Here is a 14,315-nt window from a genome sequence, read left to right as displayed (position 1 = left end):
CAATGTGTGGTAGAACCTTCAGTTTCTTGTCTACGACATAACCTTCACCTACTGGCATGTTGTGGTTTGTTGCCACCTCCAACCATCACTGGCACAGATGACCCATTTGTTCACATCAGGTGACCATCAGTCGTGCACTGGTTAAGCATAGTTATAACACATCTCGTGATGAATCTGATGACTTGTCTCTATTCTACTTCTTCTGGTAGTAGGAACCATGGTTATAATTACTATTTTGTGTCACTACCAACACCATATAGTAGTTTTAGCTGTTTTATGTTGATGTTTCTGCTGTTGCTTGTTGATGAGAGACGTGCACTCACTGCAATGTGCCCATAACAAGCCCAGTACCTCTTCACCCTTCTGTCTGTTGACTTCTTCTCACTTCTGTTACCATCCTTCTTCTGGTTAGTCACCCCTAGCTTAGACTTTGATTCGTTATTCTTAGACTCGCTAGTGATACTCCCTCCATGGACTTTCACATACTGTTATACCATTTTAATCATCTCGTCTGAATGGATTCTTACTAGTACTCCATTTTTCACATTACTTTTGCTCTTTAACTCATTGATGATGTGTACATTGTGTTTAACTTAATACTTGTACTTAGTATCATATGTATATTAAAGTAGAATTACTGATTGATGATGTGTACATTGTGTTTAACATAATACTTGTACTTAGTATCATATGTATATTAAAGTAGAATTACTGATTGATGATGTGTACATTGTGTTTAACTTAATACTTGTACTTAGTATCATATGTATATTAAAGTAGAATTACTGATTGATGATGTGTACATTGTGTTTAACTTAATAGTTATACTTAGTATCATATGTATATTAAAGTAGAATTACTGATTGATGATGTGTACATTGTGTTTAACTTAATACTTGTACTTAGTATCTTATGTATATTAAAGTAGAATTACTGATTGATGATGTGTACATTGTGTTTAACTTAATAGTTATACTTAGTATCATATGTATATTAAAGTAGAATTACTGATTGATGATGTGTACATTGTGTTTAACTTAATACTTGTACTTAGTATCATATGTATATTAAAGTAGAATTACTGATTGATGATGTGTACATTGTGTTTAACTTATTACTTATACTTAGTATCATATGTATATTAAAGTAGAATTACTGATTGATGATGTGTACATTGTGTTTAACTTATTACTTATACTTAGTATCATATGTATATTAAAGTAGAATTACTGATTGATGATGTGTACATTGTGTTTAACTTAATACTTGTACTTAGTATCATATATATATTAAAGTAGAATTACTGATTGATGATGTGTACATTGTGTTTAACTTATTACTTATACTTAGTATCATATGTATATTAAAGTAGAATTACTGATTGATGATGTGTACATTGTGTTTAACTTATTACTTATACTTAGTATCATATGTATATTAAAGTAGAATTACTGATTGATGATGTGTACATTGTGTTTAACTTAATACTTGTACTTAGTATCATATATATATTAAAGTAGAATTACTGATTGATGATGTGTACATTGTGTTGAACTTATTACTTATACTTAGTATCTTATGTATATTAAAGTAGAATTACTGATTGATGATGTGTACATTGTGTTTAACTTAATACTTGTACTTAGTATCTTATGTATATTAAAGTAGAATTACTGATTGATGATATGTACATTGTGTTTAACTTATTACTTATACTTAGTATCATATGTATATTAAAGTAGAATTACTGATTGATGATGTGTACATTGTGTTTAACTTATTACTTATACTTAGTATCTTATGTATATTAAAGTAGAATTACTGATTGATGATGTGTACATTGTGTTTAACTTAATACTTGTACTTAGTATCATATGTATATTAAAGTAGAATTACTGATTGATGATATGTACATTGTGTTTAACTTATTACTTATACTTAGTATCTTATGTATATTAAAGTAGAATTACTGATTGATGATGTGTACATTGTGTTTAACTTATTACTTATTATTCTAAATGTGTATTAGGTAACATGAATGTTACTTTAACAATGACATGAAAAGCTGTACTACAGCAACAACATCCAACATTTGATTTTGTTATAATTACTTGTGTTGTATTTTAGGTTACGGTTTGGGTCTGATAATCACATTTGTTGGCCTGTATTTGATGACAACTCCACAGCCTGCATTACTATATTTAGTTCCTGTCACTTTGATACCTCCTTTGTTACTAGGTTTGGTACGAAAAGAACTTACCCTTATCTGGAATGGTTATAAGGTATGGTGCATTTATTTAAATTAAGAGTTATATGAATTTTTGTCTGTTTTAACCAATATGTTGTGATGAAAATACAGTATGGGGCTTTTTTTATTGCATTCTAATAGCATAGATTTCTTTTTTTCAGAAGTAGTTAAGCCTAACTGAAAAAACTAAAGGGGAAACCAAACTTTATTAGAGAAAATCTTTTTAAAACATCAGTAAAACAATGCATGCATTTTTAGACATTTTGTTTGGAAAGCTTTCTATGTAGATCAACTCTGTTGATAATTTTCATATTTTGTACATAAACAGCTAGAGTATGTTATATTAAAAACAGTGTCGTTTCTGGTGTTGCTTTATCTGATGTCATGACCATACCTTTTGTTACCGTGGTCTGCAGTGTAGTTTTCATTACAAAAGTCTATTGTACTGAAAGCACACTCACCCACTTTGCTAGTTTTTTACGTACCATCATGTGTATGAGGAGCTCTTGGTAGGAATTTATTACATAGACCACTAGATGAAACTAATAAAATTAGTGAGAAACTTTACAGTGAGGTTAAGATTTCAACTGTTTATTAAGTTACAAATATGGCTGATTTTATTTTCAGCATATTGACTCGGAAATGCTAGAGTAAAACCATGAGGGATAAAGGTTTCTGGAAACTGTTCAAGATGGATTTCTTCACCAATTGGTCAAGGAATCTACTGGAAATAATGCTATCTTAGATTTACTGATAACTTCTGATACAGGAATGTTTGAAACCATAAAAAACTGTGGAATACCTTGGTACAAGTGATCATTGCTGTATTAGGTTTGATGTTTTGTTGCATATGGAAATCAGGAATAATGATAGTTTGATTCCAAATTTCAAAAAATAAATTTTCGAAGTGATGCAACAAGAACTACCTTTGGTCAATTGGTTAGCTGAGTAATTTGGAGACACTAAGAAAATGTGGAAATTTTTTAAAGAAAATATTTCAATGTTCAAAACATATTTCCTTACAGAAAAAAAATGGTAGCTGTGAGTAAAAACCCAAGTGGCTCATAAAGGGTATAAAAGAGAGAAAAACAGTATCACAAATTTAAGAAATTTAAATTAACTCATATTATAGAAGATTTAGAAGGTTATAGAAGATGAAGAAAGTTGGTCAAATAGAAAATTAGGACATCCAAAAATATGTATGAAAAATATTTGGCTGAATACATAAAAATTAACAGGAAGGATTTTTTAAGCAGCATTAGAAGTAAACAAAATGTTAGGATGAAGATAAGACCCTTGAGGGATGACAGAGGAAGGCTTGTATCTGATAATTATATAATGGTTAGGTTATTAACTTCCGTTTTTTCTTCAGTTTTTACTAATGAAGACTTAAACAGTATTTCTCAACTTGAACAACTGGCAGATGGAAACAAAGTTGAACAAGACAACTGAATAAATTCTGAGCTTGTTAAAATAAATAGGGGAAGTTCAAAGAATGATAAGGCTTCTGGGCCAGGTGATATTTCCCTGAGGGTTTTAGGGAGGTCAGGAATTGGATATGTGATGCACTTGCCACAATTTTTGTAAGTCCTTGAATAGTGCACAAGTACCAGTATATTGGAAATTATCCAATGGTCACTCCTGTCTTTGAATGAGGTAATAGAAGTTGTCCTAGTAATTCTAGGCCTATTAGTCTTATATCAGTTGTGGGAAAAGTCTGATCAAATATACATTGCAAAATTATTTAACAAAGATTAGTGTTATTGGATAGTTAATATGCTTTCATTAAGGGAAGATTTTTCCTTACAAATCTTTTGACGTGTGTTGAAAATGTTACTGTATGTGGAGACAAGGGTAAAGGTGTGGATTTTAATTTTAGAAGGCATTTGATGAAGTACCACACAAAGGTTTGTAAAGAAACATATCTCTCTAGGTGTGAGTGTAACTTGTAAAGAAACATCTCTATAGGTGTGAGTGTAACTTGTAAAGAAACATAACTCTCTAGGTGTGAGTGTAACTAATCAAAGTTAAAAGAGTGGCTTGACAGAAGAAAGTACAAGGATGTTATTAATGGAGTTCAGTCAAACTGGATTAATGTTGCATGTGATGTAACTCGGAGCACTCAGTCTTAGGACCATTGCTATTTTTGATTTTCATTAATGACATTGATGAAGGAATGGTCAATAAATTGCTTAGATTTGCAGATTATATTAAGGTCTTGGTTGTCATTGGCTGTGAAGAGGATGCTGCTGATTTACAAAAGGATTTAAATCATTTAGTGAGTTGGTTAAATAAATGGGAAATGGGGTTTAATTATGATAAATGCAAGATATTGCATGTAGGTTGTTGTAATTTGAATTATAAGTGTAATTTTTTTGGAGAATAACCTTAATTGCATTATGAAAGAGAAAGATTTTGGTGTAATGGTTGGCCAGTCTCTTAAGCACCAACAGAAGATTATAGTCACTGTATGGTGGTCTGTGGCTGGTATTATCCATTACAGCTTGCTCAGCCAGGGCCAGAATATCCCTGTGGAGGTTTACTGTCAATAATAATAATAATATATATATATATATTCAAACATCTAAGCACACCCTCTACATTCCTATACTCAATTACACAATCCCCTTCAAACTTATGGTCAGCTACTGGTCAGTTACCTCTTTCCTTCTTTGTGAACCTGACGATGACCGAAAAAGGTCGAAACGTTCGCTCCTCTATGTAAAAAAAATGTTTCTCAACCCAAACCAGCCTTTTTTACATATATATTTTTCTATACAAGTGGGTTTCTCGTCATCACTGTCAAGAATTAGAAGAAATGCATAGAAAGTTGCATGAAAGGATGCCAGCACTAGTCAATCTTGCTTCATGATGATGATGAGCTCCAGAAGCTCAATAAATTGGGCTATAAAACATTGTCTCATCCTCCTTACTCACTAGGCCTTTTCAAGCACTTGGACAACTTGTTACAGGACAAAAGATTCAACTACAGAGCAGCAGCAGGGAATGGCTGTTCTAGTTTTATCATCATGATGTAAATAATCTTGTTTCTCATTGGCACAAGTGTGTAGATTCAGTAGGTTCCTATTTTGATTAATGAAGTTGCTTTTGAATTTTTTATTCCTTATTAAAGTTACAATTTAAAATCTACCATTATTTTTTGAACACCCTAATAATTTCATTTATATATACATATGTATATATAGGTCACTGATTGGGTCACATTTGGAGTATTTTGTTCAGAGGAAGGTTACTAAAATGGTACCTAGGATGGAGAAGTTGTCATATAAGGAAACATTAAGATCCTTAAAATTATTTTCTTTTGAAAAATGAAGAGTTAGAGAGGATCTGATTGAAGTGTTTAAGATTGTAGCGGGAATTGATGTTGATGGATCAACATTTTTTATACTTAAGAGAGGATAATTATGGAACTATGGAATACAAATATAGATTTAAGCAAGGTAGAAGCTGTCTTCAGCTAATAAGATTTTATTTTTCAAATAGGATGATTGGTCTGTGGAATAGGTTGCCTTCAGATGTCGTGGTGGCAGTAAATTTGAGTTACTTTAAAAGCTTGATAAAGGCTGACTTTACTTTTTTTTTAGATTTATTTATTTAATGAATTTATTTGAGTGTAGAGGATGGAACAGTCAAGATGGACCAACAAGTCCCTTGTTCCTAAACATTATCTTATGTTTGTTACCAGTAGGCACTAGTCAAATTTTCCAAGTGATAGACACTATTTTGCATTAATACCATTCTTTGAATTTAATGATAAATATCTTTGAACAGCCAGACAAGGAAACGGTGTTTCACAAAAGTGACGTTATGGTAAAACAACCAACAACAAGTTGATATGGCTATATGAATGACGTTATGGTAAAACAACCAACAACAAGTTGATATGGCTATATGAATGACGTTATGGTAAAACAACCAACAACAAGTTGATATGGCTATGTGAATGACGTTATGGTAAAACCAACAACAAGTTGATATGGCTGTATGAATGACGTTATGGTAAAACAACCAACAAAAAGTTGATATGGCTATGTGAATGACGTTATGGTAAAACAACCAACAAAAAAAGTTGATATGGCTATGTGAATGACGTTATGGTAAAACAACCAACAAAAAGTTGATATGGCTATGTGAATGACGTTATGGTAAAACAACCAACAACAAGTTGATATGGCTGTATGAATGACGTTATGGTAAAACAACCAACAACAAGTTGATATGGCTATATGAATGACGTTATGGTAAAACAACCAAAAACAAGTTGATATGGCTAGGTGAATGACGTTATGGTAAAACAACGAACAACAAGTTGATATGGCTATATGAATGATGTTATGGTAAAACAACAACAAGTTGATATGGCTGTATGAATGACGTTATGGTAAAACAACCAACAACAAGTTGATATGGCTGTATGAATGACGTTATGGTAAAACAACCAACAACAAGTTGATATGGCTGTATGAATGACGTTATGGTAAAACAACCAACAACAAGTTGATATGGCTATATGAATAAGCTGTTTTGTATATATTAAAAATGGAATGATATACACTATTTCAGATGGTGGAGGTCCTGTCAAAGTGGCTAGTCAGTGTAATTTAATAGTTTGAAATAACAATGTATTATTTTGTTGAACATTTAGTAACTGTTTGAAAAGTATTAGTTTTAATTTTGTTGTAGAAACAACTAATGTCTAATGCATTACATTTGTCTTTAACTTGTCAGAATAACTTGTCCTGATTTCCTCTGTTTAGCAGAGTGTGTGAATGAAACAGAGGAAAATCTTTGACTTGAAACTGTTCATATGTCTTTCATACCTTTTATGGATTTACAATTTTAGAAAATGTATAGAAATTTGGAATGAGAAATTGATAGTTGCAAATGGCTGTAAAGTATGTCCTGACAGTATGTGTTGATTTTTATCTAAAAACTAATTTGTTGCAGTCAGTACTGTATATGTACCCACACAATTAGGCAGAATTCCCTTACGAATGCACAGTGTTATATTTAAAGTACACATAAACAACTTGAATGATGTGTCTTTTCTTTTCAGCGTGCCGACAATGCAGAGAATGAGCGAGATTCAGCTAATCCTCCAGTAGAGATTGTAGAGCCTGTAACACCTGTTACCAATAGTGAGGAGAGAAAACCGGTTCTTTCTGGAGAAGGTACCAGTGAACATGCAGAATACAAGAATTTGCTGCATTCATAATTAGGGATACAAGAAAACTATTCACAAAATTAATTGTATAAAGATTTTCCCTACTTTAGAATTTGACTTCAGTCACAACTGCCAATATGCATGGCTGAAAATATCACACATCATTTATACCACACACAAGTAATTACCTGTGGCTTGAGAGGAGTATTTGATTACATTTTATATCACACTTCTATATTTAGTTGTGTCATACTGATGTGAGTTGAATTCTTCAAAGTGTATTTGTTGTAGAACAATTGTTTCAGTTTGTCACTTTTGAAAATCTCTAAAGCATTTCATTTTCTTTTTTGAGCCAATCTGTTTTTCAATACTATGAAGAGGGTACCAGTTTTAAAGAGTTTTAACCTCATAGTTAGCCCTTATTTTACTAAAACTCCTATTGAAGTGATTAAGTTTGCTATAAAAAATGACTGAAGAAAGCAAGCTAGTGTAGTGTATTGATTCTGCTATATTTACTTGTTGCAAATACTTATAAATATGGATTCCATGTTGTTGTTGTTGTTTGTTTCTAGTACAGGAAATGAACAGTAAAATATTTTAGTTTCAGTAACTTATGCGAAAAGATGTGGGTAAAATCTCATCTTTCTATGACATTGTTGTTACAATTATTATTAACCATTCATAGTGAATATTATTTGTGTTGTCAGTGAAGTGTTAACAAGAAATGCTAATTAACTTGGCTTTTAATTTCTGTATCTTTTCCTGCAGTAGAGGCCTGGTGGTTAAGGCAATCGACTCGTAATCGATGTAGCAACGATACAAATGTAATCCCTAATATCTTGTTTGTGAAAGATTGATATCAGTCAATTTTACATCTCATTCATTTTTCAATATTTTCTCAATGCAGTGTTTCAATAGACATAGGAAGGTTGCATTTATAGCCAAGTTCTAAATACAGTGTGGTTCCAACTGTAATATTTATTATTTTATTATTACTGGCTGATAATTCCAGTTTCATTCTGCACAATTGTTTTGGTTTTCGAATTATCATCTAATAAAAGAGAAGCAGAAAATAGAAGAAGAAATTCATACTTTTACTGTAATATTTACAGAAATTACCACAACTTGTGACTCAGTAATTGGCCCGGCATGGCCAAGAGTGTTAAGGCATGCGACTCGTAATCTGAGGGTTGCGGGTTCGCATCCCCATCGCGCCAAACATGCTCGCCCTTTCAGCAGTGGGGGCGTTATAATGTGACGGTCAATCCCACTATTCGTTGGTAAAAGAGTAGCCCAAGAGTTGGCGGTGGGTGGTGATGACTAGCTGCCTTCCCTCTGGTCTTAACACTGCTAAATTAGGGATGGCTAGCGCAGATAGCCTTCGTGTAGCTTTGCGCAAAATACAAACAGAATAAACCACATCCTGCAGTAGAAATATGGTAATATAATATCTGGTACATAGGAATCTTGAGGACTTTTATCTTGTAGTCTGCTCATAAAGGTAAGAGTTCACTTATGAGTTACAACGTGCATGTTATAACCGAGTTTTGTTCATGAAATAAATGGGTGTACGATACTCTCATGTGTTAGATACTTTACATGATGGTACATGTCAGTAACTGGAAGTGGAAGAAATAACTTAAGTACCAGTTTTTTTATAACCATAAAATAATTCTTAAACATCAAGTAACCAAGTTCTTATGTATGTGTTTATAATGTTCAGGTTTTGTTACTGTACGTTACATTGTACTAGTTAAGATCAAATAATTAATCTTTCTCCAAATTAAAAAAAGAACAAAAAACATCGAACAAAGATATTTACACTATATATAAAAATACATTTTATAAATCAGTTTCAGATAAACCAGGTTTTAAAATGTTAATTTCTGTGTTTAGAAAATTTGTTTAGTGGTGACCTGATGCACGTGACGTCTAAATCCAGTATAGGTAGAAAGAAAACTACATTTAGTAACGAATTTTCAGCACCCTCTAAACGTTTCGTTGGTAACACTTGGAAACTAAAAATCTTTGGTCGTTAATAAAAAATCAGTGTTAGTTGACTTTAAACTATAAATATTTATAATTCACCCAACATTTTGGAAATACCAAAGAGTACGTGAATATTGTTATACAAACTAGAAATGTGTACAACAGAGGCCTTCTGTGAGGCGTCTTTTGACCACTAGATGGTGTTTTCGTAATGCCTACTATCAAAATATCGATGAAAACGTGTGGTTGTACTATGCTCATTGTTGTTGATTTTGAAATTGTGCCGACCAGCAAAGCCCCAGTATATGCTCAGTAACAACATTAACTCAATCCGCTCTGCTAACTTAAAGCGAACATGATAAAAGACGTAACTTTCTACATATACCACTGAAAGAACGTAGGCATCGATTTGTACCTGAACAACACTGACGGCCAAACGACGTGTCTCCATTTGTGTTTTGTGTGCTATTTAGTTTTCGGATGTGATGATGTTGGGCGAATTATAAATCATCTCAACTGTTTTAATTTTCAAAACTTTCCATTGTAAAATGTATTTGAACTTCACAATATGAATTTAAAACTTTATCTCTAAAGTCCCTTTAAATTGAAATTTCAGTATTTCTAAGAAATGTTTTATGGTGAAACATGAAACGTTCCTAGTTTTTCTTTGAGTATGTAGCCAATCTAAGTTTCAAGATTTGCTTTGTATGTACGTTTAGCACATTTAGAAAGCAAGGTTCAGGTATTTTTTTTCTGTTTCCGTAAACGAAACTTGGTTATTTAGCGTGCTTTTGTAAGGTGTGTAGTTTCTGAGAATTAAACCGTTGTTGTTAAAAGTATATTACAGAGGAAAATAAAAGGTTCTAAGGGAAATACTGCTGATATTTTGTGATGGTATACATTTGAGGTATGAAACTAAGAAAACACGTTTACGTACAAATACGGGCGAGTTTGTTGACATGTTAAAATAACTAAAACAAAATATCGTAATGCCTTGTGAATTATTCCGTAATTTGTGTCGACAGTTGAATCAGATCATTAGTTGAACTAAAACTCAGTAATATCCACTTATAATAATAACAACATACAGAAATGTCTGTTTTCAACCAGAACGAGTGACTGATAGTTATTTCTTATAAGACTCAAATAAAACGGTTTTCGTTTTTTAGTAATAGTTTAAAAGAATGACAGGACTTTGAACATTAGTTGGAATTACAGACGTGAAGTCAGTTAACGAATTCCTTGAAATATTTTTAAAAGTAATTCTTTTCTCCTTTAGTATTTTGATATATTTTTTTTTATCTAAAACCTCATGGTTTTAAAATGGTTTGTCGAAACAGAAAATTTTACCATCGCATCATATGAAAATAAACTTGAGTTGATTAATAGAAACACGAATAAAGGCTTAAGTGATGTAATATATAATTATGTAAACTGATTGAAAGAAGTAGTAGTCCATGAAGCTGAATATAAACTTTATTGGAAGAAAAGTTTCACGTGCAATACAGTGGTATAAAAGTACAGCTTTGGTGAGCTAATTGCAAAGAAAGAAATGTTGGTCCCGAAATAAACATGAATCGCGTAGTATAAATCAAGACAACTTGATGTCAAGAATGAATACACAAATAAAACCTAGTAGTGCAGAAGAACGAATATGATTATATAAGTTATTTTAGGAATACATATTAGTTTTAATTAACCCAAACCAGATTATATTTCTGATCATAACGTTTCATTTGATAGATTTTTAAAGATGTGCATTTTGTAAACTAACATAAAATGTATTAATAAATTTACACACAAATACAAAGAGCAACAAAATGCTACACAAAATAGCGATTTCAAAACCACAGTAACAATGTATGTCAGAAATTTATGAGTTGTTGGTAATTAAACAAATTTATGACTTGTAGTCAAATTAAATAGCAAAAGTCAAACACAATAACTACTGAGACATTACAACATTACAGTTTATGTAAAAATAGTCTTACATTATTACAACACGAGTGTCCTGAAAATAAACCATACTGGTAAACCTGAATAACAGCCTAAGTTTCATATACGTAGGTACATAACACGAAACATTTTGACAACTGATATTTATATATACTTTCATATAACACATGGTTATACGACTGGTAAAATAATAATAAAAGATTGAATAACTTTATTTCCAGAAACAAACATCTCGGTTCAGAATTTTAAATATTAAGAAATAAAAATTTAGATCGGCACAAATTTACTTCCAGTATGAAACACAAAGAAGGTGTGGCATTGTATTACCACACCTTTACGGTATCAAACAGACCAATGAAAATCGTTCTAATTTATTGTTACTGCCTCTCTTAATTCTTAGTAGTATTCTTATGCTATATATTTAATATTGTAAATTATCTTGCATCATAGGCAGAAATTAGGGTTTCATCCCAATTCACGTGTTAACAGCAATATCATTCAACCATATGACCTGTTTATGCAGATATGAAAAGAACTACCACTTCCACATTTATGTTTATTTGTTGTCAAAACTTCTACATAAATATTCAAGAGTTACCTTTGCTAGCTGCCCATAATTTTGAAGAATGTGTGTGTGTTTTATAGCAAATCCATATCGGGCTATCTGCTGTGTCAACCGAAAGGAATCGAACGGCTGATTTTAGAGTTGTAAATCCAGAGATTTATCGCTGTCCCAGCGGGGGACAATTTTGAATAAACAGAGAGAGAAGAAAACTGGTCAACATCATCACTAACTCGTGGGCTACTATCGAATATTGGGATTTAATCTTCACTCTTATAACGCACCCTCGGCCTGTATTGTGGGGCATAACTTCTTTTTTATTTTCTGGTGAGCCTGAAATCCATATTTCGACATGCTAATCTCATACACCCACCATTCATGAAACAAACACTATGCCCATGACTATGTTTTTTTTTTAAGAAAATAAACAGTGTGTGTCATTATTCAAATGAAACTATAGTGGAACTCTTACTTACATGATACTTGAAAAACGTTTTTATTATGCGATGCGAAACCCCTAACTTCGCGAAATGTTTATCCTGTGTACATTTAGATTTGCAATAGGGGTCATGATTTTTCCGTTTCCCGTTATGGAGAACTTTATTTTAGTCCATTCTCAGGTTGCAGATAGACGTCATGATTCCACTCACGCGGATCAAATGCAATGGCGCCATCTATCTAAAGATAATAGTGCTGTCTGTTGTATATCCATGTAAATACTACGCAGGGCAGGATATATGAGTATTTTTTTGTTGGTTTTACCACTACTTTATCCCTGTAAATGGATCTTCACTAAATTTGGCAGGAAAGGTTGTTGGGTACGTTAAGATATATATGCAAACTTACGGTTTCACATTTTGTGTTTTGTTGTTTTTATAGACTTTTTAAAATTATATATAAAGAAAACAACTTAGATAACCTTTCATTAATTATGAATTTACACAACTTCCGTCTAGGGTACGGGTGCCTCACTTAATATTTATAATGCACGAAACGAATCATCGTAACTGATATTAGTCAAATATTTTTTGAAAGTAAAATTATGATTCTATTTTACTACTGAGCAGCGTATAATGGAACAGTTTGTTCCTTACAAACACGAGAACTGTACCGACGCACAATGCTACGTGGATTTTTAACCATTTTGAACAGTACAAATACTGAAGAAGAAACTGTGCAAAATTATTCTCTAATTTTAAGGTTGAAACAGATACACAGAAAATATATTTCCAGTAATGACGTAGAACAACCGAATCGAATACCTTAAATAAGGATGAGCTGGTGAAAATAAGATATTGAAGAATTTATTCAGAGAAACACTACGTCGTTCAGATAGTCATAGAAACGCAGTGTTCCTCGTAGACTGCGGGACCCACAGCAACCAATCAAAAGCCGCGCATATTCTCAGTAGTGGTGGAGATTCTCAACACGTTGATGGCCAGTCTGACGATAGGCCTAAAGCTCAAAATAATCAATTGGTACCAATACAAAGTAGCCTAATTATTCAATACGGTTGGTGGTCTAAATATACCCCCGTAAAAAACAATAACAAAAACTGGTAACGCAAATTCACACGTTACATTGATATTCTACATGTTTTACCACTTATTAAATTGGATAGATAAGTTCAATAAGACAATATTAATAGTCATAATATACTATAGATAACGTACATATATGACGATTTATTTCAAAATAGCTAGCCATGACAAAACTATTTGTTACAGCTGTGATGTTTAGAGTTATTTTAAAAGGATAAAACCGATCCGCACCCTCGTTATATGATCAACTTGACTTATTTACTTAATTAAAACAAGAAAACGAATTGTTCACTGCTGTTCAATTCTTGTTTACGAATATATTGTAATTTTCCTTGATTATCTGTCCCGTATGCTGTCAGTGTTAATGTTGATTTGTTGAATGAACTGTTTGTTATTGGAAAAGTGTGTAAATTTTAGCTTAGGATTTCTTCAAGAACCTGAAAAGTTAATACAAACAAAAAACTGATGTGATAATTTTCTACATACTTTCAGTTTGATGTTGTTATTGTGCATAAATTGACTTTGTTGGTCGACACAATTTCAAAATTAACAGCAACCAGCATAGTGTGCAACAACACGTTTACAACGTAATCTTGACAGTTGGCATTACTGACTGACCATCTGGTGGTCACAGAATGACAGCTTTTAATGGCAATGTGGAATGAATTTTAAAGGCATGGTAAACAAGACCTTGAAAGAATATCCATCCAGTAAAGCAACTTGAAAAAAACACTGGCTGAGTTTTCCATTTTTCCAGTAGTGAAATCCCCTTCCAGCTATCCGATGTTGGCTCAGGAACCTGAGAGAAGAAAAAAAAATGATTCAAACTATACA

General features: G+C 32.2%; 1 long non-coding RNA gene across 1 annotated transcript; it reads left to right on the top strand.

Annotated features, from left to right (window-relative positions):
- The first annotated feature begins 1,950 nt into the window (after positions 1 to 1,950).
- On the top strand, positions 1,951 to 7,649 carry LOC143250208 (uncharacterized). Its single transcript, XR_013028083.1, has 2 exons — positions 1,951 to 2,282; positions 7,326 to 7,649. It is a non-coding gene; the product is annotated as an uncharacterized LOC143250208 (long non-coding RNA).
- The last annotated feature ends 6,666 nt before the right edge of the window (positions 7,650 to 14,315 follow it).

Source organism: Tachypleus tridentatus, chromosome 5, assembly GCF_004210375.1.
Source record: "Tachypleus tridentatus isolate NWPU-2018 chromosome 5, ASM421037v1, whole genome shotgun sequence".
Classification (NCBI taxonomy): domain Eukaryota; kingdom Metazoa; phylum Arthropoda; class Merostomata; order Xiphosura; family Limulidae; genus Tachypleus; species Tachypleus tridentatus.
The sequence above is the reverse complement of the archived record's forward strand: the minus strand, read 5'-3'. Positions and strand labels throughout refer to the sequence as shown.